Raw genomic sequence first — 5,733 nt, forward strand, 5'->3', positions numbered from 1 at the left:
AGTTAAGTCTAACTGTCCAAGAAACAGGGCCAGATGGCATCTTATCAACCATAAATATCGAAGAAACTTTTGGTAGATTTTCAACTTTAAAGTCGCAAAAATTTATGCCTGATCAGTTTCAAGATTTTGAAGGTCATCTTTTTTCAGCATGGGAAGAAATATGATTTTTTTTTTTTTTTGGTTTTTTTTGGGGGGGGGTAACAAAATTGCATTTGTCAAATATACTACAAAAAACAGTAATTGCTAAAAGAGTGACTAAAATAAGAGTTGCAAAACGTGAAATCACATTCTGCACTGAAATAGCATCTTTTGTGAAGAGTTAAAGTTAAGTCTAATTGTCCAAGAAACAGGGCCAGATGGCATCTTATCAACCATAAAAATCGAAGAAACTTTTGGTAGATTTTCAACTTTAAAGTCGCAAAAATTTATTGCCTGGTCAGTTTCAAGATTTTGAAGGTCATCTATTACCACTTGCAGAGGATTCTGAAGACATCTTGGCAGAGAGAACTTCATAGTTGCATTGTTCACTATTATTATCCTTTGAGATGGTTTAGATTTGATTTTTTAAACTTACTATTACCCTTGTTTCACCTCTAAAATTCCACCTTTCTTTCAAATATTTTGAGTGGAGAAGAACTCTTTCCAAGTATGCTCCCAAAGTCAACACTGCAACTGCTAGGGTAACGGTAAACCATGTTTCACTTGCATCACCAAGTGTCGCTATCCTTTGTATAAGAATGACCCGAATGAGCTCCAAATACCCTAACCACTTTCAGTTCTCAGTTGCTCGAAAACAGAAATGCAAGAATACCAAGGGTGATGATCATAGAAGAAAATGGTATATGAAAGATCACCTACTTTCATTGTGAAGTCAGTTTGTCGATTTTTTAGTTTATTGTCTCCAAAGCCACTTTCTTCCCTGATATGATGATTTGGGAAAGGCATCCAATCTTTCAAATTTTAATTATTCTTTGGATGGCTAACACAGTTAACACCTTCATGGTAAAAAAAAAATTATTTCCAGGGACCACATTATCCCTTCTTCCTGCCTCTTTGCCCTGGGGATGCTGAAATAGTAGACTATTCCTTCTTCCTGCCTCTTTTGCCCTGCGTGTGCTGAAATAGTAGACTACTTTTTCATGTTCTGCCAGTAAGCTCCAGATGTGAGGTTTTACTGACCATTACAATCATAACTAGGTGTTGACTAGGCCATGCCAGAGAAAATTTTGGAGCTGTTTTGTTTGTGGTACAGTAAGACATTAGGTCCTAAAGCTTGCAAAATTTAAAGGGCTGACATTGGGTATATAGCTCGAAAGAAGTATCAACACTTTCAAGAATCATTTAAAATCACCATACATGATGGAAATGAATTGCATGTAATTCAATAATTAGAGACTAGCAGATTCATTAACGCAGTTCTGTTTCTCACTGAAGCTTGTAATGACTTGTGGCCCTGCTATATTATTTTTTTTTCCCTTTACTATATTAGGGATCATTTTTCTTATTCATAAAGTCTTCTTACTTATCATGAGGAAAGGAAAATGGTAAAAATGGGTCCAATCAAGTTAAAATCATGATTTGGAATTATAAACATCACATGTCTCCAAAAATGTAGTAATTAGGAAACATCACATTCATCTATGTCTTTGCAGTTGTAATTTGACAGCAATTCTAGTAATCACGAGAATTAAATATTTTGGGTGGCAAGAACTAGTTTTGATATTATAGAAGCAATGATCAATTAACCACATTTCCAAAGGGGGAACACAATGAACAATGATATGAACTAGCCAGGAGAAAAAAAAAAAAGATGTAACATCACTTAATTTAAAAGATGACTTTTGCCAAGGGAGGAGAGTTATTGAGTCCATAATAATGCCATGTCATCATCAGGAGAAACCTGCCCCCACTCCCACTCCAAATTCCCCCTCCCCCCCACCCCCAAAAAAAAAAAAAAAAGGATCACACACTTATTTTTCAATCTTAGAAGATACAGCAAGAGCAACTACTGACAAAGTATGCCAGATAAAATGAAAAGAAGCAGCTTACATTCTTCTAGGAGCTGAAATTGTCCTCTCAGATGTCATGAACCATTTGCAACAATTTGATGAATGAATTTTTGAATTGTGGAAAAGCATGTTTTCAATGTGAAAATGTAACCTAGGAAGGAGAGGTATCCAATGGAATTCCAAACCCATGTTTGCACATTATCCCTAGCAATCGATCTAACTTATGTCTTTGGCCATACTTTAAGTAGGCCTTATACATGATGACGAATGTCTTCTTTGAGGGATCAATATTGAAACTCCCCATCTCATCAAGCACATTTTCTATCTCCTCCAGCCATACATGACCATCTTACAATGATACAAGGGCCAGCAAATTCTCCAGCCAGCAGACTCAGCCTGCTTCACAAACTTTGCAAGCTGGTCCATTGCATTGCATCGGAAATAAGTTGGTATGATAGAAAACATCACATGTCTGTGACTGAAGTTTTATGTTCAAATGCCTCATTTATGGAATCCTTCATTTATGGACTGATATTTTGAAAAGTATGGGTGTGCTACAGAAAATCCTGAGTAGTTATGTTTAGAATTAAAAACCAGAGAGCAGGTTGCTTGATTACTCAAAATCTACAATTATTTGTTTTAAAACTAACTGTACTCAAAATCTGCAACCTCTTCTGATTTCTTTTCAATAAAAATTACTCTTGTTGATGTAGGAATATTTTTTTAAAAAAATTATCAGTTTTGCACTAAAGGCTCTATATAGAGCATCCAAATTTGACTAAGCCTGATTAATAGAATTAGGATTAAAGATAATAGGACTCAAATAAATATTTGATTGATAACAAAATACAAAGCAGGTTATTGCAAAAATCACCTTTCTATGTTTTCTTCATTGAGCCACCTGCACCCGAAATGTCGCCAATATCAATAGATGTTTCAACTGCTCAAACTGATCATTTAGAAGCCTTCCTTCTCGCAGTAAAGCTAGCACAAGGAGTTCACAGATTTAGCAATATGCCTGAGTCAAATATTTGAAAGCACAACATAAGAAAGGTTCCATTTATTTCAGGTTTGAACAGATCTACAATAATGCTGGTGCAAAGGCAAACAACAGATCAACCATCAAAAAGAAATCAATGCACTATTGTTTAAGAAAAAAAAAAATCCCCACAAACGTCCTCACTTGATTCATTAAGTATTTTGCATCATCTAGAACAAAGACATGAAATAGTAAGATTTAAGAAAACTAATAACTAGGTGCTGACACACCATTTGGTTGTCCAACTCAACCTGTATGAGAATAAGTTACGATTGACAGATCTTAAGCAAGATAGGGACAATAGTTATACACCACCTCATCGTTTTATTATTTCAAAAAATCTGGGGCCTAATTCAGATTGTTTGACAATCTAATAACAACAAATAGAAAAAGAAGCAGACTTGATGAACAGTTCCTGAATCATCTCTAGACTCAAGAAAGCAAGTTTTCCAAAAGCTCTCCGAGCTACGATTCTTCCAAAGACATGTCCATCATGAAAAAATATGGGAAAGAAAAACAAAAGAGAATCAATCTACCCCTTTGGTCAAAAAACTTGAAGCTGTGATATGATTTGATCAGAGATATGTGGGCAAACCATCACAGGGAAAAGAAAAAGGAGGAAAATGAGGACCTAAGGTCTGATAATCTCGATTGAGTCTGTGGAACAGATACATGCCGATAGAGAGAGAACAGGGGTGAGAGTCGAGAGACCAGAGAGCGAGACCAAGGAGTACCATGCGAGAAAGAGAGGTATAAGGCATGGCCTTACCAGAGGTAGACGCTTTTCTCTGCTTCTGACAACCCTGTTTCTTCTCCTTCTTCTTCTTCTTCTCAGAACCTTCTATGAGGTCTTCATGATCATTTTACCTGAAACTCAATCGCGGAAGGGCCAATGCCCAGTATTTGGTAAGAGAATCAGGATAATAATAATGAAGCCTCACGGAGGATTGTGAGCTTCTGGCTTCTTCTTCAAGCCCTGTGTTCTCTTTAGATAGGACGATTTTCTCTGCTTCTGACAATCCTGCTTCTTCTCCTTCTTCTTCTCAGAACCCTCAGATGAATCCTTCATCATCCCTCCCCTATTTCTCAGGATATCCAATATATAGAGCTAGATAGAGATGTTTGTGACCGTTGGAGATTGCCTTCTTATTTGCTTATTCTCCAAGCAATATAACCGTTGGAGAGGGTAAAATGGCAAAACTTTTTAATGCAAGAGACTCCAAGGGTTCTGCTTCCTTAAACAGGTTCTATAAATCAGATCGTTAGATATTACTTTTTCTTTTGATTTTCGTTTTAGCAAATACAGTTTTTTTAAGGAAAAACTATGGGTGTGGCATAAAATAGTTTTAATTGGGTTTAACGAAAATTATATTTAGATTATTTAAAATAAAATCGACGCTACAATTTGGGCATTGTTTTTCTTATGATGGGTCGTCCTCATAGTTTCCATTTCTAATCCACACTGATCCACTAGTAAGGTATAAGAGTTAAATGGCTCAAAATATTTTGGAGAGAGAAAAGGAGATAGAGAGAGAGAGAGACTAGGAAATACAATACCAGTTTTTCTTATGAATTTATTATTTCAATTCAAAATATATTCTGGAGAAAGAGAGATACTAGCAAATACAATACAAGTTTTTCTTATGATGGGTCATCCTCATGGTTTTAATTTAAATAGTTAGATTCATATTTATTATTTCAATTCAAAATATATTCTGGAGAAAGAGAGATACTAGCAAATACAATACAAGTTTTTAAGGAAGAGGGAAAGATTTCCTTGCGAAACAAGGAACCTTTTTTATTTCTTTTTATTTATTTAATATAAAATAATGGGACCATAAATTTCTTCTTTTTTTTTTATTAATTTTCTATAGAACTGCCCAAGGGAACTTTACTCACACACACACAAGAGGGGAGGGGGGATGCGTGTGGTAGGAGTTGATCCCTAGACCACAAATCTGGTGTCTGCTGCACTAGCAGAGGCTGCAACCAGTGCGCTATGCATTGGATTCACCCCACACCTTTCTTCCCCTCTTCGTTGTTTCTTATTTTTCTTACTACTCCGATGCACGGCGACGACTACCATGTAATAGGTATTTCTTAAATCAAAACCTGATCTCTCTCCTCCATTCTCAAATATCACCCTATCCCAACCCTCAACTCGCACCTCCACGCCTTCTCTCACACCATCCTTCCCATCTCTATCCCTCTCGTTTCTCTCATTTCCAACCACGCCTTTTAAGGGCTTTTCCCTGGTCAAAATCAATTGAATATTGCTGGGGTTTCAACCACGATTAATGAGTTCCGATTTGTACCCAAAGATGCACCCAGAGACGTAGACAGGGTGGGTGGTGGAGTTTTTTTTTTTTGGTGCTCCATGGTGGTGATCATAGCCCTCAGGAAAAGCCTCCATACGGTAAGTGGGGCTTCCGCAGGATCAATGGGTGATAGTGGGAATGCCAAGACTTGAACCCACAACCAGCCGACTCGAGCGGTGATGGATTGAGGGCCTTTTCACTACCTCGAACAGCTACCAACCCCATTGGTGAGAAAAGAAGAGTTAGATATGACTAAAAGGGGAGAGAGAGAATGTAAAGAGAAAATCATTCGATGCACTATATATTTTGTATAGTATATTGTTTATTTTCATACCATGTGTGTTGGACATATTATATTGTCATTTTT

At 36.7% G+C, this 5,733-nt stretch overlaps 1 long non-coding RNA gene across 1 annotated transcript; it reads right to left on the minus strand.

Annotated features, from left to right (window-relative positions):
* Positions 1-1,694: 1,694 nt before the first annotated feature.
* Positions 1,695-4,166, minus strand: LOC122086133. Its single transcript, XR_006142341.1, has 2 exons — positions 3,818-4,166; positions 1,695-2,993 (listed from the first exon to the last, which is right to left on the minus strand). It is a non-coding gene; the product is annotated as an uncharacterized LOC122086133 (long non-coding RNA).
* Positions 4,167-5,733: the final 1,567 nt, after the last annotated feature.

The sequence above is a fragment of the Macadamia integrifolia genome, chromosome 8, assembly GCF_013358625.1.
Source record: "Macadamia integrifolia cultivar HAES 741 chromosome 8, SCU_Mint_v3, whole genome shotgun sequence".
In the NCBI taxonomy this organism is placed as follows: domain Eukaryota; kingdom Viridiplantae; phylum Streptophyta; class Magnoliopsida; order Proteales; family Proteaceae; genus Macadamia; species Macadamia integrifolia.